The sequence below is a fragment of the Pelophylax lessonae genome (genome assembly GCF_965119305.1).
Source record: "Pelophylax lessonae genome assembly, chromosome: 11".
NCBI classification, from domain to species: domain Eukaryota; kingdom Metazoa; phylum Chordata; class Amphibia; order Anura; family Ranidae; genus Pelophylax; species Pelophylax lessonae.
Genome location: NC_138778.1, coordinates 57,976,782 through 57,996,477, shown reverse-complemented (window position 1 = coordinate 57,996,477; position 19,696 = coordinate 57,976,782).

Sequence of the window (19,696 nt, the reverse complement as noted above, 5' to 3'; positions counted from 1 at the left end):
GGGGGGGCGGCGCCCCTGCGCCCCCAACGCACCAGCCGCCACTGCTCACAAGTACGGACACATTGGCATCTATGGGAAATCTCGGTCAACTTGACATGGCACTGCTCCCTGTCTTTACCATTGACGTTTATGGGAATTCTTGGTCCGCTTGACATGGCACTGCTCCCGAACCATAAGTGACAAAGACACCAAACTTGGGGAGCACCGAGAGGGGACCAATGACTACAACATATCTGATTTTGGGGTCGGCCAGCTTGCCTAGGTAATACATGTCATAGTCCTGTGTCCCCTTAACATGCTCCCCAAGTTTGGTGTCCCTGTCACTTATGGTTCAAGAGCAGTGCCATATCAATTTGACCAAGATTTCCCATAGACACCAATGTTAAATGTTAAAAACTGGGAGCAGTGCCATGTCAAGCTGACCAAGGTTTCCCATAGAGCTAATGTATTTACATGCATTGAAAAATTAAAAAAGGTAATTGCTTCACTTTAAATACATTTTCATTTACATACATTCTCTGGTCCCATTGTGTACCTAACAGTGGGTTATGCCTGAATATAGCTTCCTGAAAAGTACTTGCATACAAAACCGCCTAGGTAATGCCCACATGTGATGCTGAGCCTCCATGACTGAAGGAACTTCAGTCCAATTAATGTAGAGGTGGGTCAGTTAAAGAGGTTGTAAACCTCAGATTTTTTTTTTTTTTTCAAAAAGTACACCTGAAAGACAAACATATAATGAGCTGGTATGCATCGCATACTAGCTCATTATGATATACTTACCTTAGAATGAAGCCCCGAAGCGCCGACCGCTCACTTCTTCCATGGGTGACATGTTCTGTCACCCTTCTTCCGGGTTCGTGGCATCCGGCCATCTGATTGGCTGGACCTGCGATTACGTCATGGCACGGGGCTCTGAAGGAACGGCACCAGCGGCCGTTCCTTCAGAGCGCATGCGCCAGTGATGTCACTGGCTGCATTTAAGGTAAATATCTCTTAAACAGTGCATGTTTAGGAGATATTTACAGTACCTATAGGTAAGCCTTATCATAGGCTTACCTATAGGCACAACTTGCAGAGGATGGTTTACTTCCTCTTTAAGCTTGGGAGTAAAGAGTTTGTTGATGCTTGACATTCTCCAGTCCAGAAATGAGATGGGCTCCATTTGACTTGTTGCAGCTTCTAATGCACACTGTGAGAAGCTCATAGTGTTAAATGATATCAGAGTAAACAATTTCAGTTACTCCAAAATGATATAGTGTGTATAACACCTTGCTCCTGCGCTCAAAATCCAAGCTCCCCGACTCTTTCCACGGGACTCACGTTTGGCATCTCAAATGGCTAAGGTCTTGCTGCCCTATAGGACTGGGGTAGTCCAACAGGTACTGCAAACAAAAAACAAAGAAGGGCGCACCGACCTAGCACATTATCCTCAATATAAGCCTTATTATATTTATTTATAGAACATAAAAATGGCTACTAACAAACAAAAGTGTAAATCAGTCATATCAAAACCAAGTGTTTGAATATCAGGAGCAGTCCATATGAATGTCCACTGTCCTTATCGGATGACAGCTGACGCGTTTCGAGGCTTAGCCTCTTCCTCAGAGAGTTTCGAAGCCTCGAAATGTGTCAGTCATCATCCGATAAAGACAGTGGACATTTGTATGGACTGCTCCTGATATTCAAGCACTTGGTTTTGATATGACTGATTTACACATTTGTTTGTGAGTAGCCATTTTTATGTTCTATTAATAAAGCTTCTATTGAGGATAATGCGCTAGGTCGGTGCGCCCTTCTTTGTTTTTTGTAAACAATTTCAGTACATGAGAGGAGCCTGTACAACTGTTCAAGACTCAAGGTAAGGCAGGAGGTCGGCTTTAATATATTATAGCATTTCAAGCCATTAAATGCAGTGACTGTAATAGTTTTATTTTTCCAGGCTTTTCTTCCTTTTATTTTCACTTGGTAATCCTGCAATCAACAACACATCTTGTCCCTGTGTGGCTACACTCTTTCCCCCACTGTATCCATGGAAAGAGCCACGCTTCTCGCACAGGCTGATTTTCAAACATGTCAACCTTTGTTCATCATCCCTATTATGTGGTGGAATGCTGGAATTAGTAATTTATACAAAAAAGATAACAATGTTTTTTGCTTTCAGCTCACAGGATGTGACAAGGATACTCAATTTCTGGCAAGATCAGATTGGTTCCATCTTTGCAGCCAAGTCTGGATGATTGGAAGAGGTGCATACCATAATTTACTCCCAGATCTTAGTGCTGCAGACTAAACTAAATGTCCCATGATCCATAGGGAATGTAGTCACAGTTGTGGGAGGTGACAGTGCAGTTGCTTACTCTTCTGTCACTGCCCAAATAGCCAGGCAATGCACGGATACAGAGGTTGGAGCTTGAAGTCGGTGTGAAGAACTGGGCTGATAGGCAGAAATAACATCCTTATATTAATCACTTCCACATTACGATTTACGATGATGTGGTTATGTAAACCCAGTTGATTCAGAAACGTCATGGGTGTGTTGAGGGTTCGGTAACATACAGCAGCACAGCAGTCAGGTCTCCTGCACAGGAAATGCAACTAGGAAAACCTCTTTTTTATTATAAATATTATAATACTGGATTTATATAGCTCCAACAGTTTGCTCAGCGCTTAACAAAATAAAGGCAGACATTACAGTTACAATACAATTTGGTACAAAAGGAATCAGAGGGCCCTGCTCATTAGAGTTTACAATCTAAGAGGGAGGGTCAATTGATACAATAGGTAATAGCTGTGGGGGATGAGCTGATAGAGAAAGTGAAACAGTGTATTAGTTAGAAGCCGGATAGGATTCTTTAAAGATAAGGTTTTTTCACGGATCGTCTAAAGATGGATAGATTAGGAGACAGTCTGACAGATTGGGGTAGGGAGTTCCAAAGGATGGGAGAAGCTCTGGAGAAATCCTAGGGGCGAGCATGGGAGGAGGTGACAAGGGAGCTAGAGAGCAGGAGTCTTGGGAGGACCTAAGAGAGCGGCTTGGTTGATATTTTGAGATCTGTTTAGCTGGGGGCAGAGTTGTATAATGGGGTTGTAAACTATTGTTAGTACTTTGAATTTTATTTGTTGGGTGAGTGGAAGCCAGTGGAGGGATTGGCAGAGAGGGGTGGAGGACAATGAATGGTTGGTAAGGTGGAGGAGTCTTGCAGCAGCATTGAATATAGACTGAAGGGGGGATAGTTCATGTAAAGGTAATCTAATGAGGAGGACGTTACAGTAGTCAAGGCAAGAGATAACCAGGCAGTGAATTAGAAAGTTTGTGGTGTCATTGGTCAAAAAGAAGCGTAATATGGAAATGTTGTGGAGGTTAAGGCAGCATGATTTGGACAGGGATTGGAGGTGGGCCTAAAAAGACAGTTCAGAGTCCAGGGTTACCCCTAGCACCCTGGCATGTGTGGAAGGACTGATAGTTGTGCCATTGATCTTAAGGGGAACTTGAAGTTGAACTTTACTTCCCCTCTTTAAAATTAGTTTCAAAGGAGAGAGTGACATAATCAATGCACAGTGTTCTGGACTGTCAGAATATTTATACTGCTCTGAATATAACAGTGTCTATTTATGTCAATAAGCAAAGATCTGTGCGGTAGGAGAATCTCAACTTATTTCCACAAATCAATATGTAGCGAATTCTTTTTATTCATTAATTTCTTTTTAAAAGCATATACCAATCTTAGTGAAAACAGTCTACAGTATGGAATATATAAGAATATTTATTCACGAGACATGTATTCACAATAAATGATCAAACTTGAGATGACACAAAATGATAACCTTACATAAAATACAAACTTCAAACAATAAATGCAATGTGATATGTAGCTCAATAATGAAAGTAAAAATAAAGCAAGATTACGTTGTCTCCAGGTATAGTATAAACCATAAATGAATGTTCTATATAATCAGACCACAATTGTCTGCGCAATATACAGCCGATAGTCACTTCACTGCAGATGGAGCGAGAATAGGCCATACAAAACGTGAGACTAATACGCCAATATGCGCTAAATCTGATATTAATAAAAATGTTATAAAAAGCAAAAATCAACTCTTAGAGAAAAATCTACATATGGTTAATACGGCTGGGATTGTAATCTCATTACCCTTGAATATGCAATGTAAAACATTTAAGGAAGTACATAAACAATATTGAATAATAATCAAATAATTAGCAAGGAACATTTACCATACTTAAGATGGCTGCTAGCTTAGAATGGTCGTTACCAGAGTCCTTAAGATGGCTGCCTTTCCAAGATGGTGGCCAGGTAGGGAGGAGTTTCGTTTGGCGTCCCTCAAAGTTTCAGATACATGATGGAGCAAAATGGAGTCTGTGTAGATGAGTCTATGCATGGCTGTAGTAGCGTGTGTGTTGTATGTGTGATGTATGTTGGGCAATGTCCGTTCTGTCCTCTCTCTCATCTGGGTTTTCCTTTTTATATGGTATAGAACAAAGGACTATTAAAATTACCATAAGTTAAACCCAGAGGGAGTAACATTATCCCCATTGGTTGGGACATTTTATTCATTAATTGGTGAGGTCATTGGGTGACACCTCTTGGTTGACCAGTATATTGAATATTAAAACTATAGGACTTTTCCATTTAAGAATAATCATCATAAAAACTTGTCCATACTCTCATCTAATACATGTCCATTTAATATTCACCATGTATCTAAATAAAGGATTAAATATGGTAACATCATTTAAAAAGAATCTATTATTAATATATATATTTATATATATTGGACATTACTTTTCAACCTAAGACTTCAATTAGTAGCAGTCAGTCACCAGAGATGGCAGTATTGTATTGCTCCGAGCTTCAGCATAGAGCAATATTACAGCATTATTTACCCACAAATAAACTTTGCACCTTATATTGACAAAGAGCTTACCATCTCAGACTTTCTAGACTCTGGCAAGGTTAGAAAAGTTTTTATGTTACTTTCTCACTTACAAAGGATTAACATGAAGCCTTTCTTTCTTGACATGTAGTGATGAGTCATCAATATTAGTAAAACTTTACCTTAGCAAGAATATGAAACAACTTTAATATAGAAGGTTTACATACATATCTATGTATGTTATTCATATATATATATATATATATACTTCATTGTTAATATTCTGTTACATATAAGATTATAACGTATCTGTAAATCTTATTTTTAAATGGGTCTGTCACTGCTTAGTATTTCTATATAGAACAAAATATGACATTTCTATTTTCTTTTTTTTTTTTATCTTAACCTCCCCAAATAAGCCTGACAGGACGATCTGAGGAGGCCTCTAATGCACAGTGCTCTGAATCGTCTGAGAAGGCCTGTAATGCTGTACAGTGCTCTGGACGGTCTGAGGAGGCCTCTAGTGCTCTACAGTGCTCTGCACAGTCTGAGGAGACATGCAATGCTGACAGTGCTCTGGATGGTCTGAGGAGGCCTGTAATGCTGCACAGTGCTCTGGACAGTCTGAGGAGGCCTGTAATGCACACAGTGCTCTGAACAGTGGTCTGAGGAGGCCTGTAAATGCTGCACAGTGCTCTGGATGGTGGTCTTAGGAGGCCTATAAATGCTGCACAGTGCTCTGGATGGTGGTCTAAGGAGGCCTCTAAATGCTGCACAGTGCTCTGGATGGTGGTCTTAGGAGGCCTATAAATGCTGCACAGTGCTCTGGATGGTGGTTTGAGGAGGCCTGTAAATGCTGCACACTGCTATGGATGGCCTGAGGAAGCCTGTAATGCACAGTGCTCTGGATGGTCTGAGGAGGTCTGTAAATACTGCACAGTGCTCTGGATGGTGGTCTGAGGAGGCCTATAATGCACACAGTGCTCTGGATGGTCTGAGGAGGTGTGTAATGCACACAGTGCTCTAGACAGTCAGGAGACCTGTAAATGCTGCACAGTTCCCTGGACTGTCGTCTGTCTGAGGAGGCCTGTAATGCTTCTGGACAGTTATTTGAGGAGGCCTGTAATGCTGCACAGTGCTAAGCACGCTACACCAGTAAGCACTCTGCTGTTGCTACCTTGCATTATCCTGCTGAAAGGAGCCATCAGAAGATGGGTACACTGTAGTCATAAAGGGATAGACATGGTCAGCAACAGTACTCAGATAGGCCATGGCATTTAAATGATGCTCAATTGGTACTAAGGGGCCCAAAGTTTGCCAAGAAAATATCCCCCACACCATTAAACCACCACCAGCCTTAACCGTTGATAAAAGGTAGGATGGATACATGCTTTTATGTTTTTTACGCCAAATTCTCACGCTACCATTTGAATGCCGCAGCTGAAATCGAGATTCATCAGGCCAGGCAACATTTTTTCAATCTTCTATTGTCCAATTTTGGTGTGCCTGTGTGAACTTTAACCTCAGTTTCCTGCTTGTAGCTGAAAGGAGTGGCATCCAGTGTGGCCTTCTTCTGCTGTAGCCCATCTACTTCAAGGTTCGATGTGTTGTGTATTCAGAGATGTTATTCTGCATACCTTGGTTGTAACGAGTGGTTATTTGAGTTACTGTTGCCTTTCTATCATCTGGAACCAGTCTGCCCATTCTCCTCTCACATCAACAAGGCATTTTCTACCACACAACTGCCACTCACTGGATATTTTCTCTTTTCGGACCATTCTCTGTATACCCCAGAGATGGTTGTGTGTGAAAATCCCAGTAGATCAGCAGTTTTTGAAATACAACAACCATGCCACGTTCAAAGTCACCTAAATCCTCTTTCTTCCCCATTCTGATGCTCAGTTTGAACTTCATCAAATCTTCTTTACCACATCTAGATACCTAAATTGAGTTGAGTTGCTGCCATGTGATTGGCTGATTAGCAATTTGTGTTACTATGCAATATACAGTAACAGGTGTATCTAATAAAGTGGCCAGTGAGTGTATGTAATCCTTCCATGCTTAAACCTAATTTCTAGGCAACTAAAAAATATTTATAGGTAAAGTTGATCCAGGGATCATCCGATTGCCTCTTGGGGGATCAGGAAGGATTTTTTTCCCTGCTGGATCAAATTGGATCATGCTTTGCTGGGGGTTTTGCCTTCCTCTGGATAAACTGTGGGTATGGGATTGTGTATATAAGATTGTAAAAATAAATATATTATTGTAGCAAGGTTTCCAGGCCTGTGGCCTGAGGTGAGTCTGCCATTGTTACCGGTTACCTCTCCAGCCCATGTGAGCTGCGGCACTGGGTGTGAGAACAGACATTGACAACTCCGGCATCTTTGTTTGGTTGTTTTATTGTAGTTTTAGGGGATGGGAGAAGGGAATGAGTGGGATACTCCTTTGGCTCGACTATGTACAATTCTGGGACTTTTGTAGCAAAAATGCCCGTTAGCGCTGTCTTGACGCCAGCCGACACTAGCCAACGCTTGCTAACGCTTTGAACACATGGTATCTCTGAAAGCTGTGCTGGAACTCCGACTTAAGTCTAGCAGATCCAGGACTGTGGAGTATTGAACATCTGACACTACTTGCACTGCAAAGTCACTGACTACTCTCTCTAGCCTTGCCCTGGCTTGAGGTAGCTTGCTGTGAATTCCTGTATGGCTGCAACTCTCAACTGATGCACTCACACTGTGCATTAACTCTTCAGGGCCCAAACTGCAGGCGCCCCCTTTACCACTTCAGGGTCCTCAACCTAGGTACTCCCTTGATCACTTCAGGGTCCTCTGACTAGGTACCCCCTTTACAGCTAGCTGACACTTGGATCCTAGAACCTTCTCCAGAGAGGTCCCCACTGACTCTAGGCAGACCCACAGGGGCAATCCTCAGTACTCACGACCTGTGTATGCTTTCCGGGGACTGGACCCCTCTTGCTCCCCGCTGGTTCTCGGCACACCAGATCCCACTCAGCTCAACTCAGTACTCTCTGGATTCTCAGGCAGCACCCGAGACATCCACTTCCTCTGACAGGAGGAGAGACAGCTGTCCTCTCCCTCCTGGAACTCTGCTTCCCGCCAAAGACCATGAGAATCCTTTGCGGCAGAATCTGCCTTCTGGGGTAGTTACAAGCCTGAATGTATCCCTGATTGGGTTTCCTCCACTGCCCTATGAGAAGCCTCTCACAGAGCCAGTGGGGAGACTCCCCCTTCAGCAGACACACCTGGAAGCCCTGACACTCTACCAAAATTAAATCATGGCCCTGCTGTTAGGCAGACAAAGCCCACTATACATTTACCTAGCACCTACCTGTAGGGTGCTACATTATGTTTTGCTTTCCCCTTTTTATTGGTTGAACTAGATGAACTTTGTGTCTTTTTTCAACTAGACTAACTATGTAACTACATATCCCCTGCAATGGGGCTGTGTATGCACTGCTACAGTTAGTTGCTCATTTTGATCTAGGCGAGCAGCTCCCCCCCCCCCCCCCCGCTCTAGCAATCTAGGGTTCTAATGTCACCAAGAGTCCATAGACGTAATGACACTGAGGAACAGTCCACTACTGGAGTGTGGAAGAGCGCCATCTACTGGGGGAGCAGAGGAGCAGGTAAGTAAAACTGTTTCTCCTTTCCCCTAGAGCAGTGATGGCGAACCTTGGCACCCCAGATGTTTTGGAACTACATTTCCCATGATGCTCAACTACACTGCAGAGTGCATAAGCAACATGGGAAATGTAGTTCCAAAAAATCTGGGGTGCCAAGGTTTGCCATCACTGCCCTAGAGCCTAGACGAGGGATCTCCAAACTATGGCCCTCCAGCTGTTGCGGAACTATATGCCCCATGAGGCACTCACAGACATGACTAGGCATGATGGGAATTGTAGTTCCTGAACAACTGGAGGGCCATAGTTTGGAGACCCCTGGCCTTGACAAACTGAGCCATTAACCTTTCCAGTGTGGGCACAGCCCTGCTGCAAGGGATAATGTTTTAGTTGGCCAGAGTTGGGCTTTAAGAGCTCTTTCACACTGGCAACCAGATGGCATTAAGAGCAAGCAGCTAAGCTGTGGTTTACTATACCACCCATTCCTCTTGGGCGCCCACAGTCATTTTAATATTACAGCCTGATAGGGCTGTATACATGCCACGGTACTTTGCTGCGCAACCATGGCATTTTTAACTTTGGCGGACAGACAGCACCACCTGTCAAACTCACCATTTGAGATCAATGAGGCTTCACTGCAACCGCGAGCCAAACACTTGACTGAACACCTGCCACCTGCTGCTGTATTGCCCCCCTGAAAAGTGATCCATCACAAATCACTTTTAGAGGGAGGTAAGCTTACCCCATGTCTAAAAGAGCATTAAAATGCTGATTGAGTGGCTGGCTTCCAAGATCTTAGTATTATTTGTGTTGCAATATTAAAATATTATACAAAAGATCTTTTTGAACGTTCTGTGCATTGAAATAGGATGCAGCAATGGATCTTGTCTCTCTTAGACATATATCCAGGATAGATTTTTATACAAAAAAAAAATTCTTCTCTGTAGTATGCTGCTGGAAAGCTGTGTATTTCAGAGATTGTAGAACGAATAGAACTGCGCACAGAAAAATTAATATGAAGCCACCAATGCTCTCCTGACTGACAGCAAAATGAAAATGTGTCTGGCATTACTGTGCCATCCATCCATGTGAAAAAAATCCCGCAGACTTATGGTTTTAGTGGTAATGCCTTTGATTGCTAGAGAGCAAATTTTATTTTTATCGCATGCATTTTCAAAATAGGATTGCCTGACAGCTGACATGCCTTATCCAAATGTGACCTTCCAATGTTTTTCTGCTGAAGCTTTGCCTTTATTCATCTAATCCAAATTTCTTCTTTATTCAGATACTGGGCATCATTTAACAAAGCAATGACCACACTAAGGGTTAAAAGGCATCCTATGAAGAAAGGTTTTTGACGAATATACATAAATGGATTTTATTATTTCATTTTTCTATTTTTAACTGCATCCAGCTGTTGCTAGGTAGCAAGGTGGCTTCTCAGACATTTATGCCACTCTTTCTTCCATGTGTAATCAGTGTATTCTGTCTGTGCATTTGTCTGCTTGATCAATGGCACATGTCACAGCTCCTCTGCCGTGCTGTAAGTTCTGTACATCGCTACATACCACATCCACTTCATCTTCACTGCTATTTACATGTGAAACAGGTGTCAGCGTCTATTCCAGCCCTATAATACTGTTAGTTGGGACTCATGGGAATTTTAAATGATGGTAAACAAATACTGTCATTTGTTACTGCTAGAAGTAGTGTCATCGTCCCTAAAAGACACTCAGAAGCCAGTAGCATGTATAGGAAGTAGGGATAGACCGATTATTGGCAAGGCCGATATATCGGGGGCCGATATGCACTATCCCCAATATATCAGTATTGGCCCTGGAACTGGCCGATATTGCCAATATTTTTGTGACGTCATTCTGCCTTCTTAGGCCGCCTCCCTCACTTTGGACAGCCTCGTCTGGAGTCAGGACTAGTTTCGCGGGAGTATATCACAGCCATACAGCCATACACCCAGTGGTGGGATTCAGCCGGTTCGCACCGGTTCCATAGAACCGGTTACCAACTTTCTGCAAATTCGCAGAACCGGCTGATCCCTCTGCGCGTTTAAGGACGCGCAGTACAATTGGGAATGTCCCACGCTCGGACCGCGCAGCCGCAGACGTGGCGGCCGGGGAGCAGAGCAGTGTGCCCCGACCCGCCCATTCTGTGACAATAGCGAAAGAAAATTCGCTATTGTCACACGGATCCTTCTCCTGGCCAATCAGGGAGCGGGTCCTCCCGCTTCCTGATTGACCGAAAGGCAAACCCCGTGCCATTGGACAAGGAGGCGGGAGGACTGAGGACTCGGAGATGCGGGGAGCCGGGGACTGAAGAGAAGCTGCGTGACCATCCGTGAGGTAAGTGCATGGGTCTCGCGGGGGGATCGCTGGCACTCTGCAATTATTGGGGCCAATGCTGTGGCACTCTGCAATTATTGGGGGCAATGCTGTGGCGCTCTGCAATTATTGGGGGCAATGCTGTGGCACTCTGCAATGATTGGGGGCAATGCTGTGGCACTCTGCAATTATTGGGGGCAATGCTGTGGCGCTCTGCAATTAATGGGGCAATGCTGTGGCGCTCTGCAATCATTGGGGGCAATGCTGTGGAGCTCTGCAATTATTGGGGGCAATGCTGTGGCACTTTGCATTTATTGGGGGCAATGCTGTGGCACTCTGCAATTATTGGGGGCATTGCTGTGGCACACTGCATTTATTGGGGGCAATGCTGTGGCACTCTGCAATCATTGGGGGCATGCTGTGGCACTCTGCAATTATTGGGGGCAATGCTGTGGCGCTCTGCAATTATTGGGGGCAATGCTGTGGCACTCTGCAATTATTGGGGGCATTGCTGTGGCACTATGCATTTATTGGGGGCAATGCTGTGGGCACTCTTCAATTATTGGGGGCAATGCTGTGGACACTCTGCAATCATTGGGGGCATGCTGTGGGCACTCTGCAATTATTGGGGGCAATGCTGTGGCACTCTGCAATTATTGGGGGCAATGCTGTGGGCACTCTGCAATTATTGGGGGCAATGCTGTGGGCACTCTGAAATTATTGGGGGCAATGCTGTGGGCACTCTGCATTGATTTGGGGCAATGCTGTGGGCACTCTGCAATCATTGGGGGCAATGCTGTGGGCACTCTGCAATAATTGGGGGCAATGCTGTGGGCACTCTGCAATCTTTGGGGGCAATGCTGTGGGCACTATGCAATGATCATTGGGGGCAATGCTGTGGCACTCTGCAATGATCATTGGGGGCAATGCTGTGGGCACTCTGCAATCATTGGGGGCAATGCTGTGGGCACTCTGCAATGATCATTGGGGGCAATGCTGTGTGCACTCTGCAATCATTGGGGGCCACGCTGTGGGCACTCTGCAATGATTGGGGGCAATGCTGTGGCACTCTGCAATGATTGAGGGCAATGCTGTGGCACTCTGCAATCATTGGGGGCAATGCTGTGGTCACTGTGCATTGAAAGGGGGCACGCTGGTCTCTCTGCATTGAAAGGGGGGCACACTGGTCACTGTGCATTGAAAGGGGGGCATGCTGGTCACTGTGCATTGAAAGGGGGGCACGCTGGTCACTGTGCATTGAAAGGTGGCACGATGGTCACTGTGCATTGAAAGGGGGCACGCTGGTCATTCTGCATTAAAAGGGGGCACGCTGGTCACTGTGCTGGGAAAGTCGGAACTGGTTACTAAAATTTTTGAATCCCACCACTGCATACACCCACCCACAGCAGCCTGGTGCCAGCCAGCCACTCGCATCCACAGGCCCTGTACCAGCCAGCCAGCCACCCACAGGCACTGTACCAGCGAGCCAGCCAGCCAGCCACCCACAGGCACTGTACCAGCCAGCCAGCCCCCCACATACACTGTACCAGCCAGCCAGCCACCCACAGGCCCTGTACCAGCCAGCCACCCACAGCCCCTGTGCCAGTCACCCACCCACCACAGGGTGCCAGCCACCCACCACAGGGTGCCAGACAGCCAGCCACCCACCACAGGGTGCCAGACAGCCAGCCACCCACAGACAGGGTGCCAGCCAGCCAGCCACCCACAGTCCCTGTACCAGCCAGGCAAAGGAACTGTACCAGCCAGCCGCCCACAGGCCCTGTACCAGCCAGCCACCAACAGCCCCTGTGCCAGCCACCCGCCTACACCTACCACAGGGTGCCAGTCAGCTACACACCACACGGTGCCAGCCAGCCAGCCACCCACCACAGGGTGCCGGACAGACAGCCACCCACCCACCACAGACTGTGATTTGCAGACTGTGTGGGTCAATGGGAGCTCTGAAAGTAAAGCATGCAAGTTACTACATCCAACAGCACATCATAATTATGATGGACACACTGTACATGTATTGCTACCTTGAAATAGGGCCTCAAGTTTATAGTCCCAGGTTCTATTCCCGCTAGTGCAGTAGTCAGGCAAACAGCAACTTCACACTCTCATTCAGAAATCACAATCCATAAAGGGTGCCTTTTAAAGTTTTATTGCAGCATTAAAGTGACATTAAAGTTTCACTTTTTATTTTATTTTAAATACAAAACATGTTATACTTACCTGCTTTGTGCAGTGGTTTTGTGTTGGCTCTGTACAAAACTGAGGATTGAGGCAATAGGGTAGGCTTATAGGGAAGGCATCCAGGGGGCGTATCTTCAAAAACTTGCCAGTGTCCAATCCCCTATAGCCTATAACCCAGGGTATATCAATACTTTGCCTGTGTCCTGTACTGTATGGTTAAGATAAATCTTTTACCCTATTTTGGAATTAACTTGTGTCTGGACAATCAACTTCTGGTGTGGTGCTTCCGTCTTAAACTTTCCAAGCTACAAAGAAAGGTAAGCAATAGGATTATTCTAAGGTCCCAGTGCTATTCTTCTATTTGTATTGGGGTTCTTAAAAGGGTGAGCTACACAAAACATAAGATTTATGTACTTACCATAAAAAAAATTTCTTGAAGTCCATTAACGGACACAGGACTGAAGTAATTTGTGGATATTCGGGTTATCCAATTGCCTTCAGGAGATTGGGACACTGGCAAAGAAAAAACACTAAACCAGAAGCAGTATAAGCCCACCGCCAGTTGTTGCGTCTGTTTTGTGAGCATGCAGTACATAAAGTCAATAACACAGAGGTAAGACCTGTTCCTTAATTGACTTTAAGAAAAAAAAATGAAGGCAGGTACTAAAATCTTATTTTCTTAATCGTCCATTAGGGAAACGGGAATATGGTAATTCTTGCACATTTAGGATGTCCAAAAGCAGTCCAATTGAGGGGTGGGTAAAAGCCACTGAGTTATCCAACAGATGGCTAGAAGAAAGAGCGGGATGCAAATATGGATATTGCTACAATGCAGAAAAGGCAATGAGAATCAATCCCGCGTTCCAGGGCAGGACAAGTTGCACAGCTAGAGAGAAACTAGTAAAAAAATATATCTAGAATTTTTGTCAGCAGAGCTAAGGAAAAGGTGTCCAACCTCCTAGGACACTAGAAAAAAATGAAGCATGAGAGTTAGAGTTGCTATTATACAGGGCTGGCTTTAATGGTTTTTGCTTATTATTAGTCCCCCAAGCTCCTGAAGGAGCCAGTATAATCCATATGTTCAAGAATTCTTACATTCCTGTGTCTCTTGATGGATGATAAAGAGACATATATTTCAATTATTAGCAGAGTTAAAGCATTGCTGTAGTTAGAGGCCTCTCCCTTACTGCGTTCACTCTTCAACCACTTCTCTGATCCCCCACCACAGTATTAAAAATTCCAAAGACATATATGATATACTTTAATTTTTATATGACTTTAGCACAGTCATGTGATAAGCTGGGGTCCCTCTTCTTCAGCACTGATGGTCCTCTGCTGCAAATATCGACACTCCTCTCATGACGTGTGAGCACCAGTCTATGAAGCATTCTATTCTGAGACCGGGCTGCATGATGACGATGTGTTATTGACAGCCTGAGCTCACGGGAAGAGGGCTGAATGACGCTGGCTGTCATGAAACGTGTGGAGAGCAGTGATGAAAAATGTTGACTAGCGCTTTATTAACGAATTTGTGCTCCCAGGAGGAAAGGGGGCAGAACATTAAAAAACTAAACTAGAGTTATGCTTTAAATCAGTTGACAGTTTGTTAAACATCTAATTTTCCTGCATTTGTGACTATTATAAGAGGTCCCCACTCTCACTGTTAACTTTTAATTAACTTATTTTATAATATGTAGAATGTAATGATGGGTAGGATCGCCCCAAACTCTCAGGTGAATAGGAACATTTCATTGGGGAGGTAGATCTCACCGATGGAGTATTTTTGGTGATCTCACCAAAGGAGTATCTGAGACACATAGGAAACTGGACAGGGAGGCTGCCCACCACCAGGCTCCACCTATAGCTATCACTTTTGGTTGGACTGGTCCTTTAACATGAGTATATATTGCATGCTGGTCCAGAACATTTTACATTAGTCAGGGAAAAAGTTATGAGGATACTCACATATGTGTCCTGTTAATTCCTTTTAAAAGTCTTCCTTATGTCTGCTCTGTAATATATGGAGTAATAATATTTATTTAATTTGAACGTAGTTACTATGTTGGGTTCTCTTTCGTATTGTTGGAGCTTGTTGAGCATGGAGACAAGTTTCTAATTGCTGCAAAGAAAAAAACAAAAACCTTTTTGACTAACAAATCATGTACTAACCTGCCTACGAAATATTATGATATACATCAATCAGCACAGAGAACTTGACAAATTGGTTACTGAGATACTGAAATGGCTCCTGAAATTCATTTAAAGAACTTTTATAAATAACAGCAGAACATTGCCACAGGAAAGGAAAATGAGAAAACTATCTGTCATTGCACAAAGGCTTGGGTAGACGATTGCTTCTAAGTTCAATAGGAAGAAAATGCAGAGATTTCAGTTCAATGTCTTCTTTACAGAACGATGAATAAGCTTGGAGTGGATCTATGCTCTAATGTCAAAAGAAACCTGTAGTAAGTATAAAAGCTGCCACTGCCTTCTCCTTCTGAAAATTCTACTTGAATGGCTTTCTTGCTTAATTCATGATCTCATTAATTCTTGAGTCAAACAGAATAAGTACGCAATTATTAGTTTTTACATCCCTCTGATTTTTGTGACCCGTGTGCTTTGTCTAGGTTAGAGTCTCAAAGTATTGTAACCTATGGATGACAACCAGACAATTACAGTTTTCAGTAACGATGATCATCAGTACAGGATTCTTTATAAATAAAAAAAAACAGAGTGGGTAAGAAAAAATATTACATAAAAGAATATACAGTATCTCACAAAAGTTAGTATACCCCTCACATTTTTGTAAATATTTTATTATATCTTTTCATGTACAACATCTTTTCATGTACAACACCTGTACTCAATCAGTGTCCACCATCTAGTGGATATAGTAGGAGTCCCCTGTAGTGCATTTGCACATCCTTCCCAGCAAGGAGTATTATCTCCAAGGGTTAGGCTGGATTCATCTTTTTCATGGATAGTGTAGGACCCACTGATAATGGGGTACTTTGACGCAGTAGTGGGCTTGAGCACGATATGGCCATATGGTGGGACCAAACCCCCATTTTTATTTATGGATTGTCTTCAGATTTGGTAGTTATTTCTTTTGCATTTGCGCGCTATTCTTTTTTAATATACATGTCTTTTGGTTCATAGCTGCAGCAGCTTTAGAAATACATGGGTATGCTCCCCCAAATTTTTTGCCTGTTTAGTCAATATTTTGTGTGACCACCATTATTCTCCAGCACTGCCTTAACCCTCTTGGGCATGGAGTTCACCAGAGCTTCACAAGTTGCCACTGGAGTCCTCTTCCACTCGACATCACTGAGCTGGTGGATGTTAGAGACCTTGCGCTCCTTCACCTTTCGTTTGACGATGCCCCACATATGCTCAATAGGGTTTAGGTCTGGAGACATGCTTGGCCAGTCCATCACCTTTACCCTCAGCTTCTTTAGCAAGACAGTGGTCGTCTTGGAGGTGTGTTTGGGGTCGTTATGCTGGAATACTGCTGTGCGGTCCAGTCACCGAAGGAAGGGGATCATGCTCTGCTTCAGTATGTCACAGTACATGTTGGCATTCATGGTTCCCTTAATGAACTGTAGCTTCCCAGTGCCACAGCAACACTCATGCAGCCCCAGACCATGACACTCCCACCACCATGCTTAACTGTAGGCAGGACACTCTTGTCTTTGCACTCCTCACCTGGTTGCCGCCACACACGCTTGACATCATCTGAACCAAATAACTTTATCTTGGTCTCATCAGACCACAGGACATGGTTCCAGTAATCCATGTCCTTAGTCTGCTTGTCTTCAGCAAACTGTTTGCGGGCTTTCTTGTGCATCATCTTTAGCAGAGGCTTCCTCCTGGGACGACAGCCATGCAGACCAATTTGATGCAAGGTGTGGCGCATGGTCTGAGCACTGACAGGCTGACCCCCACCCCACCCCTTCAACCTTTGCAGCAATGCTGTCAGCACTTATACGTCTATTTTAAAAGACAACCTCTGGATATGACGCTGAGCACGTGCACTCAACATCTTTGATCGACCATGATGAGACCTGTTCTGAGTGCAACGTGTCCTGTTAAACTGCTGTATGGTCTTGACCACCGTGCTGCAGCTCAGTTTCAGGGTCTTAGCAAACTTCTTATAGCCTAGGCCAGTGATGGTGAACCTATGGCACATGTGCCACAGCTGACACACAGAGCCCTCTCTGGGGGCACGTGAGGAAGAAGAGCGCACACTGACTGGCCATCCTATACAAGGTGTATTTCCTCCACACTGCAACCCCCCTCCCATAGAACTACATCTCCTACACAGGTCTGGGGCCAGGGTGTGATCTGTTTGGGATGGGCGTGGACGAGACAAGGTGGTGCTGCCGGGTTTGATAAAGTCACACCGACAATGGACGCCGAAGCCGTGTGAGATTCTAATGTGCAGGTGTCACCTGCAGCCTGCGGCTGTCTGTTTGTGGTCTCAGCAGTCGTCCTCCACACTTATGAGATACTCCGCTCAGGGCCATCGACAGGGGGGTACACAGGGGAAACGGTGTAGCGGGACAGGAGGAAAATTACAGGACACTGCACTGTGTCTCTCCTTCCAGCAGCTGAAGGCCAGCTTCTTCCCCTCTCTTTCCCACCAGCTTTTAGCTGCTGGAAGGAGAGACATGGTGCAGCGTCCTGTAGTTTTCCTCCCACATCCCTGAGCCCGTCACTATTTCTGCCCAGTCCTGCCACAGTGTGATTCATAAAAAAAAATAGCAAAGCATTCATGTGTAAATAGCATGCCATTTCCATGTAAACAGCACTATTTATATATAAATAGCATGTCATTCATATGTAAATTATGTGACTGGCCATATGCAAATCCCGCCTCTCCCCCAATTTCCACCCACCATTACGGTATCTACTGAAGTAGATGCAAACAAAGAGGCAGTGTGCAGAGGTCAGCAGCTTTGTTGGGGGGCATTAGTGAACAGAGGAGGTCATGTAGAAGTAAGCAAAGCGGGGGGCTTTGGGGTGCAGAGGTGAGCAGCTGGGTTGGGGTGTATTTGCATATGCAGCATAGGCCCATACTGTACCTCTGAGAAGCAATCTATGGTGGATCAATTTTCAGAAGGCAGTTGACAGGTGGCTGGGAGGTGATATATCACCTTCTCTCCACTAAGGATGATCGAACTTTTGAAAAGTTCAGTTCGGCCAGAACATCCGAACTTCCCGAAAGTTCGGCCCGGATTTCAGAACCCCATTGAAATCAATGGGACCCAAACTTCTGTAATCAAAAAACACCATTTTGAAGCTCCAAAACCCAATAAATGCCCCTAAAAAGTGCCTAGGGTTCTGGGTCATGCCCCATTAACTATTAATCACACAAAAAAGTTCTTAAAAATTGTCATTTTTGATAAAAAATTGGATTTTTGTAAGATCTTACCGTAAAATCCTTTTCTCTTAGCTCATTGACAGACGTAGTCCTCTTTGATTCTCATCAATAGGGTTATGCTGCCTCCGTAGGAGTAGGACTAGGCAGAAAGAAAAACGTTCTGGCTCCACCCTAGGGGCAGTCCCAGAGGGCATATCCTCCCTCTCTCTGCTACAGGGAATCAGTTCTGTTACAAAGCAGTGTCAGAGAATTTAACCCAACCCATCTCAATGATAGAGGGGCGGGTACTACGTCTGTCAATGAGCTAAGAGAAAAGGATTTTACGGTAAGATCTTACAAAAATCCAATTTTCTCTGTCGCTCATTGACAGACGTAGTCCTCTTTGATTCTCATCAATAGGGACGTCCCAAAGCAGTGCCACAAATGAGGGGTGGGATTGACAGAAATCAAAATCCAATCTAGAAGGCCCAACCGGTGCCAACTAGAAGTTTAAAGGCTCATTATAAACAAAGAATGAGACTCAAATAAAAATTCCAACGGAAAAAAACCCTCGAGGTAGACCACTGGTCTCCTCAAATTGCGGCCTGCAAAACCTTGCGGCCAAACGAGGCATCAGACGATGCCATTACATCAACTTTATAATGTTTTGTAAAGGTATGCACCGACGACCAGGTAGCTGCCTTGCACACCTGGACCACTGACGCCTGATGGCGAAAGGCCCATGACGCACTAAGCGCCCGAGTGGAATGCGCCTTAACAGGGAACGGGGGCTCCCGACCCTTAATAGAATAGGCCTGTACCACCGTCTGTCTGATCCATTTGGAAATAGTCGCGGAAGATGCAGGCAACCCCTTTTTGGGTCCATCCGGGACCACAAAAAGTGAATCCGTCTTGCGAAACGAGTCTGTCGTGTTCAAGTATACCCTGATCGCCCGAACCACATCCAAGGAGTGTAAAGCAAACTCCCGATGATGGATGGGCTTAGGACACAGGGAAGGTAATACAATTTCCTCATTCAGATGAAAATCTGAAATTACTTTAGGTAGGAAAGATGGATTCGAGCGTAGAACCACCTTATCTCTATGAACCACCAGATATGGGGAACGACAAGATAATGCGGCCAGTTCTGACACCCTGCGTGCAGAAGTGATAGCCACCAAGAAGGCCACCTTCTGGGACAACGTAGGTAAAGGAATCTCCCTAATATCTTCAAAGGGAGGTTTCTGAAGAACCGACAAT